The sequence below is a fragment of the Brienomyrus brachyistius genome, chromosome 16 (genome assembly GCF_023856365.1).
Source record: "Brienomyrus brachyistius isolate T26 chromosome 16, BBRACH_0.4, whole genome shotgun sequence".
Taxonomy (NCBI): Eukaryota; Metazoa; Chordata; class Actinopteri; order Osteoglossiformes; family Mormyridae; genus Brienomyrus; species Brienomyrus brachyistius.
The window spans coordinates 1,244,935-1,258,361 of record NC_064548.1 but is presented as its reverse complement, the minus strand read 5'-3'; the positions used below and the strand labels follow the sequence as shown (position 1 = coordinate 1,258,361).

The 13,427-nt window shown below is 49.6% G+C and overlaps 17 non-coding genes across 17 annotated transcripts; all 17 read right to left on the bottom strand.

Moving 5' to 3' along the window:
* Positions 1–963: 963 nt before the first annotated feature.
* Positions 964–1,035, bottom strand: trnaq-cug (transfer RNA glutamine (anticodon CUG)). Its single transcript has one exon. It is a non-coding gene; the product is annotated as a tRNA-Gln (tRNA).
* Positions 1,036–1,090: 55 nt separating this feature from the next.
* trnaf-gaa (transfer RNA phenylalanine (anticodon GAA)) lies at positions 1,091–1,163 on the bottom strand. The gene has a single exon. It is a non-coding gene; the product is annotated as a tRNA-Phe (tRNA).
* Positions 1,164–2,184: 1,021 nt separating this feature from the next.
* Positions 2,185–2,258, bottom strand: trnai-aau (transfer RNA isoleucine (anticodon AAU)). Its single transcript has one exon. It is a non-coding gene; the product is annotated as a tRNA-Ile (tRNA).
* Positions 2,259–2,355: 97 nt separating this feature from the next.
* Positions 2,356–2,427, bottom strand: trnaq-cug (transfer RNA glutamine (anticodon CUG)). Its single transcript has one exon. It is a non-coding gene; the product is annotated as a tRNA-Gln (tRNA).
* A 1,149-nt stretch (positions 2,428–3,576) lies between these two features.
* On the bottom strand, positions 3,577–3,650 carry trnai-aau (transfer RNA isoleucine (anticodon AAU)). The gene has a single exon. It is a non-coding gene; the product is annotated as a tRNA-Ile (tRNA).
* A 97-nt stretch (positions 3,651–3,747) lies between these two features.
* trnaq-cug (transfer RNA glutamine (anticodon CUG)) lies at positions 3,748–3,819 on the bottom strand. Its single transcript has one exon. It is a non-coding gene; the product is annotated as a tRNA-Gln (tRNA).
* A 55-nt stretch (positions 3,820–3,874) lies between these two features.
* Positions 3,875–3,947, bottom strand: trnaf-gaa (transfer RNA phenylalanine (anticodon GAA)). Its single transcript has one exon. It is a non-coding gene; the product is annotated as a tRNA-Phe (tRNA).
* A 1,021-nt stretch (positions 3,948–4,968) lies between these two features.
* trnai-aau (transfer RNA isoleucine (anticodon AAU)) lies at positions 4,969–5,042 on the bottom strand. The gene has a single exon. It is a non-coding gene; the product is annotated as a tRNA-Ile (tRNA).
* A 97-nt stretch (positions 5,043–5,139) lies between these two features.
* On the bottom strand, positions 5,140–5,211 carry trnaq-cug (transfer RNA glutamine (anticodon CUG)). The gene has a single exon. It is a non-coding gene; the product is annotated as a tRNA-Gln (tRNA).
* A 1,149-nt stretch (positions 5,212–6,360) lies between these two features.
* Positions 6,361–6,434, bottom strand: trnai-aau (transfer RNA isoleucine (anticodon AAU)). Its single transcript has one exon. It is a non-coding gene; the product is annotated as a tRNA-Ile (tRNA).
* Positions 6,435–6,531: 97 nt separating this feature from the next.
* On the bottom strand, positions 6,532–6,603 carry trnaq-cug (transfer RNA glutamine (anticodon CUG)). The gene has a single exon. It is a non-coding gene; the product is annotated as a tRNA-Gln (tRNA).
* Positions 6,604–7,752: 1,149 nt separating this feature from the next.
* trnai-aau (transfer RNA isoleucine (anticodon AAU)) lies at positions 7,753–7,826 on the bottom strand. Its single transcript has one exon. It is a non-coding gene; the product is annotated as a tRNA-Ile (tRNA).
* Positions 7,827–7,923: 97 nt separating this feature from the next.
* Positions 7,924–7,995, bottom strand: trnaq-cug (transfer RNA glutamine (anticodon CUG)). The gene has a single exon. It is a non-coding gene; the product is annotated as a tRNA-Gln (tRNA).
* A 1,149-nt stretch (positions 7,996–9,144) lies between these two features.
* trnai-aau (transfer RNA isoleucine (anticodon AAU)) lies at positions 9,145–9,218 on the bottom strand. The gene has a single exon. It is a non-coding gene; the product is annotated as a tRNA-Ile (tRNA).
* Positions 9,219–9,315: 97 nt separating this feature from the next.
* On the bottom strand, positions 9,316–9,387 carry trnaq-cug (transfer RNA glutamine (anticodon CUG)). Its single transcript has one exon. It is a non-coding gene; the product is annotated as a tRNA-Gln (tRNA).
* A 1,441-nt stretch (positions 9,388–10,828) lies between these two features.
* On the bottom strand, positions 10,829–10,901 carry trnaf-gaa (transfer RNA phenylalanine (anticodon GAA)). The gene has a single exon. It is a non-coding gene; the product is annotated as a tRNA-Phe (tRNA).
* A 1,319-nt stretch (positions 10,902–12,220) lies between these two features.
* On the bottom strand, positions 12,221–12,293 carry trnaf-gaa (transfer RNA phenylalanine (anticodon GAA)). The gene has a single exon. It is a non-coding gene; the product is annotated as a tRNA-Phe (tRNA).
* Positions 12,294–13,427: the final 1,134 nt, after the last annotated feature.

Below are 13,427 nucleotides of genomic sequence, written 5' to 3'. Positions count from 1 at the left end.
GCACAGATGCAAGGATGGGCAAGAAGGCGGTCAGAAGTGTGAAGCTGAGATGCCTCTGTGTAGTTTTTAGCTAGGGGAACTGTAATGAGCCAGCCTCAGGGCTCCGCTTGCCAGGGGTTGAGCGGAAATGTGGAGTACCTGTCTTGAGATAAGACTGAATTAGCTGGAGTTCAGCGCTGAGTGTACAGTTATTAAAAGAGCCGCTTTGCATTGGCCGGGAATCGAACCCAGGCCTCCCGCGTGGCAGGCGAGAATTCTACCACTGAACCACCCATGCAAACACACGAGACCGGCTTTCCGCCGAAAGACCGGAAAAATTGCTAAAGCAAAAACGGAGTGATGACAGCTCATTTCACACAACTGTTAAGATCAACGGAGTATTTATAAATTGAAGTGCTTGAAGCACAAGAACTCTGGGACCTTCTAGTGGAAGTGCTGCTTCGGGATGCTTGACAACTCCGTCGACTTTTCCAATAAATGCCTCCAAAAAAGCTCGTTCCATCAGAAACTTGTAAACAACACCAGAAGGCAGCATGGTTTTACAGTGCGGGTTGGATTTTTCTTCAAGAACTACTACGCTCTTTGAGCAAATTGTCTATGTAGACGTACACTTTGCCAGTCCACTTGCTGCAGAATTGTCAGCTAAGAGAAATGTGTGTATCCTCCATTTCTTTTTCTCACCACGACGCAGGTGAATCTGGCACGACTGTGTTCTTATAATCACGTCGGACACTTTCATTTTCCTTATCTCTGACCTCCAAGCACTCCGACCACCGGGAGAAAGAGAAAGCGTGGCCCGTACGGGGATCGAACCCATGACCTTGGCGTTATTAGCACCACGCTCTAACCAGCTGAGCTAACCGGCCAAGCGGCAGAAAAGGTCGGCTACACCACATGCAAAAAGTGCAAAAGAAACGTTTTTGGGCAAGAGTGCGCCTTGGGGCGCAAAACTGAGCCCATGACAGGTCCCACCGAGATTTGAACTCGGATCGCTGGATTCAGAGCCCAGAGTGCTAACCATTACACCATGGAACCAGCGGGTACATCGCAGCCCAAGGCGGAGACGAGCTCCAAGACTCACGTCACGTGCTGCCAGAACCCGGGATTGAACCAGGGACCTTTAGATCTTCAGTCTAACGCTCTCCCAACTGAGCTATTCCGGCACAACTGTGAGCTCCACTCTTGCCGTTTTCTGCCTCTTTCTTTGGAGCCCATCTCCCCACCTGAGCCACATGCAGTGAATGTCAACCTGGAGCAGCAGCAAGCTATGAGAAGTGTCCGATTTTAAGCCATAGTACGGTACACGAGTCAGGTGAGAGGCTCTTCTCAAGCTAACACGAGACTGTTGCTCAACAAAGACAATATGTCAGACAGTGGAATGTGTGAGAAAGTGCACAGATGCAAGGATGGGCAAGAAGGCGGTCAGAAGTGTGAAGCTGAGATGCCTCTGTGTAGTTTTTAGCTAGGGGAACTGTAATGAGCCAGCCTCAGGGCTCCGCTTGCCAGGGGTTGAGCGGAAATGTGGAGTACCTGTCTTGAGATAAGACTGAATTAGCTGGAGTTCAGCGCTGAGTGTACAGTTATTAAAAGAGCCGCTTTGCATTGGCCGGGAATCGAACCCAGGCCTCCCGCGTGGCAGGCGAGAATTCTACCACTGAACCACCCATGCAAACACACGAGACCGGCTTTCCGCCGAAAGACCGGAAAAATTGCTAAAGCAAAAAAGGAGTGATGACAGCTCATTTCACAAAACTGTTAAGATCAACGGAGTATTTATAAATTGAAGTGCTTGAAGCACAAGAACTCTGGGACCTTCTAGTGGAAGTGCTGCTTCGGGATGCTTGACAACTCCGTCGACTTTTCCAATAAATGCCTCCAAAAAAGCTCGTTCCATCAGAAACTTGTAAACAACACCAGAAGGCAGCATGGTTTTACAGTGCGGGTTGGATTTTTCTTCAAGAACTACTACGCTCTTTGAGCAAATTGTGTATGTAGTCGTACACTTTGCCAGTCCACTTGCTGCAGAATTGTCAGCTAAGAGAAATGTGTGTATCCTCCATTTCTTTTTCTCACCACGACGCAGGTGAATCTGGCACGACTGTGTTCTTATAATCACGTCGGACACTTTCATTTTCCTTATCTCTGATCTCCAAGCACTCCGACCACCGGGAGAAAGAGAAAGCGTGGCCCGTATGGGGATCGAACCCATGACCTTGGCGTTATTAGCACCACGCTCTAACCAGCTGAGCTAACCGGCCAAGCGGCAGAAAAGGTCGGCTACACCACATGCAAAAAGTGCAAAAGAAACGTTTTTGGGCAAGAGTGCGCCTTGGGGCGCAAAACTGCGCCCATGACAGGTCCCACCGAGATTTGAACTCGGATCGCTGGATTCAGAGCCCAGAGTGCTAACCATTACACCATGGAACCAGCGGGTACATCGCAGCCCAAGGCGGAGACGAGCTCCAAGACTCACGTCACGTGCTGCCAGAACCCGGGATTGAATCAGGGACCTTTAGATCTTCAGTCTAACGCTCTCCCAACTGAGCTATTCCGGCACAACTGTGAGCTCCACTCTTGCCGTTTTCTGCCTCTTTCTTTGGAGCCCATCTCCCCACCTGAGCCACATGCAGTGAATGTCAACCTGGAGCAGCAGCAAGCTATGAGAAGTGTCCGATTTTAAGCCATAGTACGGTACACGAGTCAGGTGAGAGGCTCTTCTCAAGCTAACACGAGACTGTTACTCAACAAAGACAATATGTCAGACAGTGGAATGTGTGAGAAAGTGCACAGATGCAAGGATGGGCAAGGCGGCGGTCAGACGTGTGAAGCTGAGATGCCTCTGTGTAGATTTTAGCTAGGGGAACTGTAATGAGCCAGCCTCAGGGCTCCGCTTGCCAGGCGTTGAGCGGAAATGTGGAGTACCTGTTTTTAGATAAGACTGAATTAGCTGGAGTTCAGTACTGAGTGTACAGTTATTAAAAGAGCCGCTTTGCATTGGCCGGGAATCGAACCCGGGCCTCCCGCGTGGCAGGCGAGAATTCTACCACTGAACCACCCATGCAAACACACGAGACCGGCTTTCCGCCGAAAGACCGGAAAAATTGCTAAAGCAAAAACGGAGTGATGACAGCTCATTTCACACAACTGTTAAGATCAACGGAGTATTTATAAATTGAAGTGCTTGAAGCACAAGAACTCTGGGACCTTCTAGTGGAAGTGCTGCTTCGGGATGCTTGACAACTCCGTCGACTTTTCCAATAAATGCCTCCAAAAAAGCTCGTTCCATCAGAAAGTTGTAAACAACACCAGAAGGCAGCATGGTTTTACAGTGCGGGTTGGATTTTTCTTCAAGAACTACTACGCTCTTTGAGCAAATTGTGTATGTAGACGTACACTTTGCCAGTCCACTTGCTGCAGAATTGTCAGCTAAGAGAAATTCGTGTATCCTCCATTTCTTTTTCTCACCACGACGCAGGTGAATCTGGCACGACTGTGTTCTTTTAATCACGTCGGACACTTTCATTTTCCTTATCTCTGATCTCCAAGCACTCCGACCACCGGGAGAAAGAGAAAGCGTGGCCCGTATGGGGATCGAACCCATGACCTTGGCGTTATTAGCACCACGCTCTAACCAGCTGAGCTAACCGGCCAAGCGGCAGAAAAGGTCGGCTACACCACATGCAAAAAGTGCAAAAGAAACGTTTTTGGGCAAGAGTGCGCCTTGGGGCGCAAAACTGAGCCCATGACAGGTCCCACCGAGATTTGAACTCGGATCGCTGGATTCAGAGCCCAGAGTGCTAACCATTACACCATGGAACCAGCGGGTACATCGCAGCCCAAGGCGGAGACGAGCTCCAAGACTCACGTCACGTGCTGCCAGAACCCGGGATTGAACCAGGGACCTTTAGATCTTCAGTCTAACGCTCTCCCAACTGAGCTATTCCGGCACAACTGTGAGCTCCACTCTTGCCGTTTTCTGCCTCTTTCTTTGGAGCCCATCTCCCCACCTGAGCCACATGCAGTGAATGTCAACCTGGAGCAGCAGCAAGCTATGAGAAGTGTCCGATTTTAAGCCATAGTACGGTACACGAGTCAGGTGAGAGGCTCTTCTCAAGCTAACACGAGACTGTTGCTCAACAAAGACAATATGTCAGACAGTGGAATGTGTGAGAAAGTGCACAGATGCAAGGATGGGCAAGAAGGCGGTCAGAAGTGTGAAGCTGAGATGCCTCTGTGTAGTTTTTAGCTAGGGGAACTGTAATGAGCCAGCCTCAGGGCTCCGCTTGCCAGGGGTTGAGCGGAAATGTGGAGTACCTGTCTTGAGATAAGACTGAATTAGCTGGAGTTCAGCGCTGAGTGTACAGTTATTAAAAGAGCCGCTTTGCATTGGCCGGGAATCGAACCCGGGCCTCCCGCGTGGCAGGCGAGAATTCTACCACTGAACCACCCATGCAAACACACGAGACCGGCTTTCCGCCGAAAGACCGGAAAAATTGCTAAAGCAAAAAAGGAGTGATGACAGCTCATTTCACAAAACTGTTAAGATCAACGGAGTATTTATAAATTGAAGTGCTTGAAGCACAAGAACTCTGGGACCTTCTAGTGGAAGTGCTGCTTCGGGATGCTTGACAACTCCGTCGACTTTTCCAATAAATGCCTCCAAAAAAGCTCGTTCCATCAGAAACTTGTAAACAACACCAGAAGGCAGCATGGTTTTACAGTGCGGGTTGGATTTTTCTTCAAGAACTACTACGCTCTTTGAGCAAATTGTGTATGTAGTCGTACACTTTGCCAGTCCACTTGCTGCAGAATTGTCAGCTAAGAGAAATGTGTGTATCCTCCATTTCTTTTTCTCACCACGACGCAGGTGAATCTGGCACGACTGTGTTCTTATAATCACGTCGGACACTTTCATTTTCCTTATCTCTGATCTCCAAGCACTCCGACCACCGGGAGAAAGAGAAAGCGTGGCCCGTATGGGGATCGAACCCATGACCTTGGCGTTATTAGCACCACGCTCTAACCAGCTGAGCTAACCGGCCAAGCGGCAGAAAAGGTCGGCTACACCACATGCAAAAAGTGCAAAAGAAACGTTTTTGGGCAAGAGTGCGCCTTGGGGCGCAAAACTGCGCCCATGACAGGTCCCACCGAGATTTGAACTCGGATCGCTGGATTCAGAGCCCAGAGTGCTAACCATTACACCATGGAACCAGCGGGTACATCGCAGCCCAAGGCGGAGACGAGCTCCAAGACTCACGTCACGTGCTGCCAGAACCCGGGATTGAATCAGGGACCTTTAGATCTTCAGTCTAACGCTCTCCCAACTGAGCTATTCCGGCACAAATGTGAGCTCCACTCTTGCCGTTTTCTGCCTCTTTCTTTGGAGCCCATCTCCCCACCTGAGCCACATGCAGTGAATGTCAACCTGGAGCAGCAGCAAGCTATGAGAAGTGTCCGATTTTAAGCCATAGTACGGTACACGAGTCAGGTGAGAGGCTCTTCTCAAGCTAACACGAGACTGTTGCTCAACAAAGACAATATGTCAGACAGTGGAATGTGTGAGAAAGTGCACAGATGCAAGGATGGGCAAGGCGGCGGTCAGACGTGTGAAGCTGAGATGCCTCTGTGTAGATTTTAGCTAGGGGAACTGTAATGAGCCAGCCTCAGGGCTCCGCTTGCCAGGCGTTGAGCGGAAATGTGGAGTACCTGTTTTTAGATAAGACTGAATTAGCTGGAGTTCAGTACTGAGTGTACAGTTATTAAAAGAGCCGCTTTGCATTGGCCGGGAATCGAACCCGGGCCTCCCGCGTGGCAGGTGAGAATTCTACCACTGAACCACCCATGCAAACACACGAGACCGGCTTTCCGCCGAAAGACCGGAAAAATTGCTAAAGCAAAAACGGAGTGATGACAGCTCATTTCACACAACTGTTAAGATCAACGGAGTATTTATAAATTGAAGTGCTTGAAGCACAAGAACTCTGGGACCTTCTAGTGGAAGTGCTGCTTCGGGATGCTTGACAACTCCGTCGACTTTTCCAATAAATGCCTCCAAAAAAGCTCGTTCCATCAGAAAGTTGTAAACAACACCAGAAGGCAGCATGGTTTTACAGTGCGGGTTGGATTTTTCTTCAAGAACTACTACGCTCTTTGAGCAAACTGTGTATGTAGACGTACACTTTGCCAGTCCACTTGCTGCAGAATTGTCAGCTAAGAGAAATGCGTGTATCCTCCATTTCTTTTTCTCACCACGACGCAGGTGAATCTGGCACGACTGTGTTCTTTTAATCACGTCGGACACTTTCATTTTCCTTATCTCTGATCTCCAAGCACTCCGACCACCGGGAGAAAGAGAAAGCGTGGCCCGTATGGGGATCGAACCCATGACCTTGGCGTTATTAGCACCACGCTCTAACCAGCTGAGCTAACCGGCCAAGCGGCAGAAAAGGTCGGCTACACCACATGCAAAAAGTGCAAAAGAAACGTTTTTGGGCAAGAGTGCGCCTTGGGGCGCAAAACTGAGCCCATGACAGGTCCCACCGAGATTTGAACTCGGATCGCTGGATTCAGAGCCCAGAGTGCTGACCATTACACCATGGAACCAGCCGGTACATTGCAGCCCAAGGCGGAGACGAGCTCCAAGACTCACGTCACGTGCTGCCAGAACCCGGGATTGAATCAGGGACCTTTAGATCTTCAGTCTAACGCTCTCCCAACTGAGCTATTCCGGCACAACTGTGAGCTCCACTCTTGCCGTTTTCTGCCTCTTTCTTTGGAGCCCATCGCCCCACCTGAGCCACATGCAGTGAATGTCAACCTGGAGCAGCAGCAAGCTATGAGAAGTGTCCGATTTTAAGCCATAGTACGGTACACGAGTCAGGTGAGAGGCTCTTCTCAAGCTAACACGAGACTGTTGCTCAACAAAGACAATATGTCAGACAGTGGAATGTGTGAGAAAGTGCACAGATGCAAGGATGGGCAAGAAGGCGGTCAGAAGTGTGAAGCTGAGATGCCTCTGTGTAGTTTTTAGCTAGGGGAACTGTAATGAGCCAGCCTCAGGGCTCCGCTTGCCAGGGGTTGAGCGGAAATGTGGAGTACCTGTCTTGAGATAAGACTGAATTAGCTGGAGTTCAGCGCTGAGTGTACAGTTATTAAAAGAGCCGCTTTGCATTGGCCGGGAATCGAACCCGGGCCTCCCGCGTGGCAGGCGAGAATTCTACCACTGAACCACCCATGCAAACACACGAGACCGGCTTTCCGCCGAAAGACCGGAAAAATTGCTAAAGCAAAAAAGGAGTGATGACAGCTCATTTCACAAAACTGTTAAGATCAACGGAGTATTTATAAATTGAAGTGCTTGAAGCACAAGAACTCTGGGACCTTCTAGTGGAAGTGCTGCTTCGGGATGCTTGACAACTCCGTCGACTTTTCCAATAAATGCCTCCAAAAAAGCTCGTTCCATCAGAAACTTGTAAACAACACCAGAAGGCAGCATGGTTTTACAGTGCGGGTTGGATTTTTCTTCAAGAACTACTACGCTCTTTGAGCAAATTGTGTATGTAGTCGTACACTTTGCCAGTCCACTTGCTGCAGAATTGTCAGCTAAGAGAAATGTGTGTATCCTCCATTTCTTTTTCTCACCACGACGCAGGTGAATCTGGCACGACTGTGTTCTTATAATCACGTCGGACACTTTCATTTTCCTTATCTCTGATCTCCAAGCACTCCGACCACCGGGAGAAAGAGAAAGCGTGGCCCGTATGGGGATCGAACCCATGACCTTGGCGTTATTAGCACCACGCTCTAACCAGCTGAGCTAACCGGCCAAGCGGCAGAAAAGGTCGGCTACACCACATGCAAAAAGTGCAAAAGAAACGTTTTTGGGCAAGAGTGCGCCTTGGGGCGCAAAACTGCGCCCATGACAGGTCCCACCGAGATTTGAACTCGGATCGCTGGATTCAGAGCCCAGAGTGCTAACCATTACACCATGGAACCAGCGGGTACATCGCAGCCCAAGGCGGAGACGAGCTCCAAGACTCACGTCACGTGCTGCCAGAACCCGGGATTGAATCAGGGACCTTTAGATCTTCAGTCTAACGCTCTCCCAACTGAGCTATTCCGGCACAACTGTGAGCTCCACTCTTGCCGTTTTCTGCCTCTTTCTTTGGAGCCCATCTCCCCACCTGAGCCACATGCAGTGAATGTCAACCTGGAGCAGCAGCAAGCTATGAGAAGTGTCCGATTTTAAGCCATAGTACGGTACACGAGTCAGGTGAGAGGCTCTTCTCAAGCTAACACGAGACTGTTGCTCAACAAAGACAATATGTCAGACAGTGGAATGTGTGAGAAAGTGCACAGATGCAAGGATGGGCAAGAAGGCGGTCAGAAGTGTGAAGCTGAGATGCCTCTGTGTAGTTTTTAGCTAGGGGAACTGTAATGAGCCAGCCTCAGGGCTCCGCTTGCCAGGGGTTGAGCGGAAATGTGGAGTACCTGTCTTGAGATAAGACTGAATTAGCTGGAGTTCAGCGCTGAGTGTACAGTTATTAAAAGAGCCGCTTTGCATTGGCCGGGAATCGAACCCGGGCCTCCCGCGTGGCAGGCGAGAATTCTACCACTGAACCACCCATGCAAACACACGAGACCGGCTTTCCGCCGAAAGACCGGAAAAATTGCTAAAGCAAAAAAGGAGTGATGACAGCTCATTTCACACAACTGTTAAGATCAACGGAGTATTTATAAATTGAAGTGCTTGAAGCACAAGAACTCTGGGACCTTCTAGTGGAAGTGCTGCTTCGGGATGCTTGACAACTCCGTCGACTTTTCCAATAAATGCCTCCAAAAAAGCTCGTTCCATCAGAAACTTGTAAACAACACCAGAAGGCAGCATGGTTTTACAGTGCGGGTTGGATTTTTCTTCAAGAACTACTACGCTCTTTGAGCAAATTGTGTATGTAGTCGTACACTTTGCCAGTCCACTTGCTGCAGAATTGTCAGCTAAGAGAAATGTGTGTATCCTCCATTTCTTTTTCTCACCACGACGCAGGTGAATCTGGCACGACTGTGTTCTTATAATCACGTCGGACACTTTCATTTTCCTTATCTCTGATCTCCAAGCACTCCGACCACCGGGAGAAAGAGAAAGCGTGGCCCGTATGGGGATCGAACCCATGACCTTGGCGTTATTAGCACCACGCTCTAACCAGCTGAGCTAACCGGCCAAGCGGCAGAAAAGGTCGGCTACACCACATGCAAAAAGTGCAAAAGAAACGTTTTTGGGCAAGAGTGCGCCTTGGGGCGCAAAACTGAGCCCATGACAGGTCCCACCGAGATTTGAACTCGGATCGCTGGATTCAGAGCCCAGAGTGCTGACCATTACACCATGGAACCAGCCGGTACATTGCAGCCCAAGGCGGAGACGAGCTCCAAGACTCACGTCACGTGCTGCCAGAACCCGGGATTGAATCAGGGACCTTTAGATCTTCAGTCTAACGCTCTCCCAACTGAGCTATTCCGGCACAACTGTGAGCTCCACTCTTGCCGTTTTCTGCCTCTTTCTTTGGAGCCCATCGCCCCACCTGAGCCACATGCAGTGAATGTCAACCTGGAGCAGCAGCAAGCTATGAGAAGTGTCCGATTTTAAGCCATAGTACGGTACACGAGTCAGGTGAGAGGCTCTTCTCAAGCTAACACGAGACTGTTGCTCAACAAAGACAATATGTCAGACAGTGGAATGTGTGAGAAAGTGCACAGATGCAAGTATGGGCAAGAAGGCGGTCAGAAGTGTGAAGCTGAGATGCCTCTGTGTAGTTTTTAGCTAGGGGAACTGTAATGAGCCAGCCTCAGGGCTCCGCTTGCCAGGGGTTGAGCGGAAATGTGGAGTACCTGTCTTGAGATAAGACTGAATTAGCTGGAGTTCAGCGCTGAGTGTACAGTTATTAAAAGAGCCGCTTTGCATTGGCCGGGAATCGAACCCAGGCCTCCCGCGTGGCAGGCGAGAATTTTACCACTGAACCACCCATGCAAACACACGAGAGCGGCTTTCCGCCGAAAGACCGGAAAAATTGCTAAAGCAAAAACGGAGTGATGACAGCTCATTTCACACAACTGTTAAGATCAACGGAGTATTTATAAATTGAAGTGCTTGAAGCACAAGAACTCTGGGACCTTCTAGTGGAAGTGCTGCTTCGGGATGCTTGACAACTCCGTCGACTTTTCCAATAAATGCCTCCAAAAAAGCTCGTTCCATCAGAAACTTGTAAACCACACCAGAAGGCAGCATGGTTTTACAGTGCGGGTTGGATTTTTCTTCAAGAACTACTACGCTCTTTGAGCAAATTGTGTATGTAGACGTACACTTTGCCAGTCCACTTGCTGCAGAATTGTCAGCTAAGAGAAATGCCTGTATCCTCCATTTCTTTTTCTCACCACGACGCAGGTGAATCTGGCACGACTGTGTTCTTATAATCACGTCGGACACTTTCATTTTCCTTACCTCTGATCTCCAAGCACTCCGACCACCGGGAGAAAGAGAGGCCCGTATGGGGATCGAACCCATGACCTTGGCGTTATTAGCACCACGCTCTAACCAGCTGAGCTAACCGGCCAAGCGGCAGAAAAAATCGGCTACACCAAATGCAAAAAGTGCAAAAGAAACGTTTTTGGGCAAGAGTGCGCCTTGGGGCGCAAAACTGAGCCCATGACAGGTCCCACCGAGATTTGAACTCGGATCGCTGGATTCAGAGCCCAGAGTGCTGACCATTCCACCATGGAACCAGCCGGTACATCGCAGCCCAAGGCGGAGACGAGCTCCAAGACTCACGTCACGTGCTGCCAGAACCCGGGATTGAACCAGGGACCTTTAGATCTTCAGTCTAACGCTCTCCCAACTGAGCTATTCCGGCACAACCGTGAGCTCCACTCTTGCCGTTTTCTGCCTCTTTCTTTGGAGTCCATCTCCCCACCTGAGCCACATGCAGTGAATGTCAACCTGGAGCAGCAGCAAGCTATGAGAAGTGTCCGATTTTAAGCCATAGTACGGTACACGAGTCAGGTGAGAGGCTCTTCTCAAGCTAACACGAGACTGTTGCTCAACAAAGACAATATGTCAGACAGTGGAATGTGTGAGAAAGTGCACAGATGCAAGGATGGGCAAGAAGGCGGTCAGAAGTGTGAAGCTGAGATGCCTCTGTGTAGTTTTTAGCTAGGGGAACTGTAATGAGCCAGCCTCAGGGCTCCGCTTGCCAGGGGTTGAGCGGAAATGTGGAGTACCTGTCTTGAGATAAGACTGAATTAGCTGGAGTTCAGCGCTGAGTGTACAGTTATTAAAAGAGCCGCTTTGCATTGGCCGGGAATCGAACCCGGGCCTCCCGCGTGGCAGGCGAGAATTCTACCACTGAACCACCCATGCAAACACACGAGACCGGCTTTCCGCCGAAAGACCGGAAAAATTGCTAAAGCAAAAACGGAGTGATGACAGCTCATTTCACACAACTGTTAAGATCAACGGAGTATTTATAAATTGAAGTGCTTGAAGCACAAGAACTCTGGGACCTTCTAGTGGAAGTGCTGCTTCGGGATGCTTGACAACTCCGTCGACTTTTCCAATAAATGCCTCCAAAAAAGCTCGTTCCATCAGAAAGTTGTAAACAACACCAGAAGGCAGCATGGTTTTACAGTGCGGGTTGGATTTTTCTTCAAGAACTACTACGCTCTTTGAGCAAATTGTGTATGTAGACGTACACTTTGCCAGTCCACTTGCTGCAGAATTGTCAGCTAAGAGAAATGCGTGTATCCTCCATTTCTTTTTCTCACCACGACGCAGGTGAATCTGGCACGACTGTGTTCTTATAATCGCGTCGGACACTTTCATTTTCCTTACCTCTGATCTCCAAGCACTCCGACCACCGGGAGAAAGAGAAAGCGTAGCCCGTATGGGGATCGAACCCATGACCTTGGCGTTATTAGCACCACGCTCTAACCAGCTGAGCTAACCGGCCAAGCGGCAGAAAAGGTCAGCTACACCACATGCAAAAAGTGCAAAAGAAACATTTTTGGGCAAGAGTGCGCCTTGGGGCGCAAAACTGAGCCCATGACAAGTCCCACCAAGATTTGAACTCGGATCGCTGGATTCAGAGCCCAGAGTGCTGACCATTACACCATGGAACCAGCGGGTACATCGCAGCCCAAGGCGGAGACGAGCTCCAAGACTCACGTCACGTGCTGCCAGAACCCGGGATTGAACCAGGGACCTTTAGATCTTCAGTCTAACGCTCTCCCAACTGAGCTATTCCGGCACAACCGTGAGCTCCACTCTTGCCGTTTTCTGCCTCTTTCTTTGGAGTCCATCTCCCCACCTGAGCCACATGCAGTGAATGTCAACCTGGAGCAGCAGCAAGCTATGAGAAGTGTCCGATTTTAAGCCATAGTACGGTACACGAGTCAGGTGAGAGGCTCTTCTCAAGCTAACACGAGACTGTTGCTCAACAAAGACAATATGTCAGACAGTGGAATGTGTGAGAAAGTGCACAGATGCAAGGATGGGCAAGAAGGCGGTCAGAAGTGTGAAGCTGAGATGCCTCTGTGTAGTTTTTAGCTAGGGGAACTGTAATGAGCCAGCCTCAGGGCTCCGCTTGCCAGGGGTTGAGCGGAAATGTGGAGTACCTGTCTTGAGATAAGACTGAATTAGCTGGAGTTCAGTACTGAGTGTACAGTTATTAAAAGAGCCGCTTTGCATTGGCCGGGAATCGAACCCGGGCCTCCCGCGTGGCAGGCGAGAATTCTACCACTGAACCACCCATGCAAACACACGAGACCGGCTTTCCGCCGAAAGACCGGAAAAATTGCTAAAGCAAAAACGGAGTGATGACAGCTCATTTCACACAACTGTTAAGATCAACGGAGTATTTATAAATTGAAGTGCTTGAAGCACAAGAACTCTGGGACCTTCTAGTGGAAGTGCTGCTTCGGGATGCTTGACAACTCCGTCGACTTTTCCAATAAATGCCTCCAAAAAAGCTCGTTCCATCAGAAAGTTGTAAACAACACCAGAAGGCAGCATGGTTTTACAGTGCGGGTTGGATTTTTCTTCAAGAACTACTACGCTCTTTGAGCAAATTGTGTATGTAGACGTACACTTTGCCAGTCCACTTGCTGCAGAATTGTCAGCTAAGAGAAATGCGTGTATCCTCCATTTCTTTTTCTCACCACGACGCAGGTGAATCTGGCACGACTGTGTTCTTATAATCGCGTCGGACACTTTCATTTTCCTTACCTCTGATCTCCAAGCACTCCGACCACCGGGAGAAAGAGAAAGCGTAGCCCGTATGGGGATCGAACCCATGACCTTGGCGTTATTAGCACCACGCTCTAACCAGCTGAGCTAACCGGCCAAGCGGCAGAAAAGGTCAGCTACACCACATGCAAAAAGT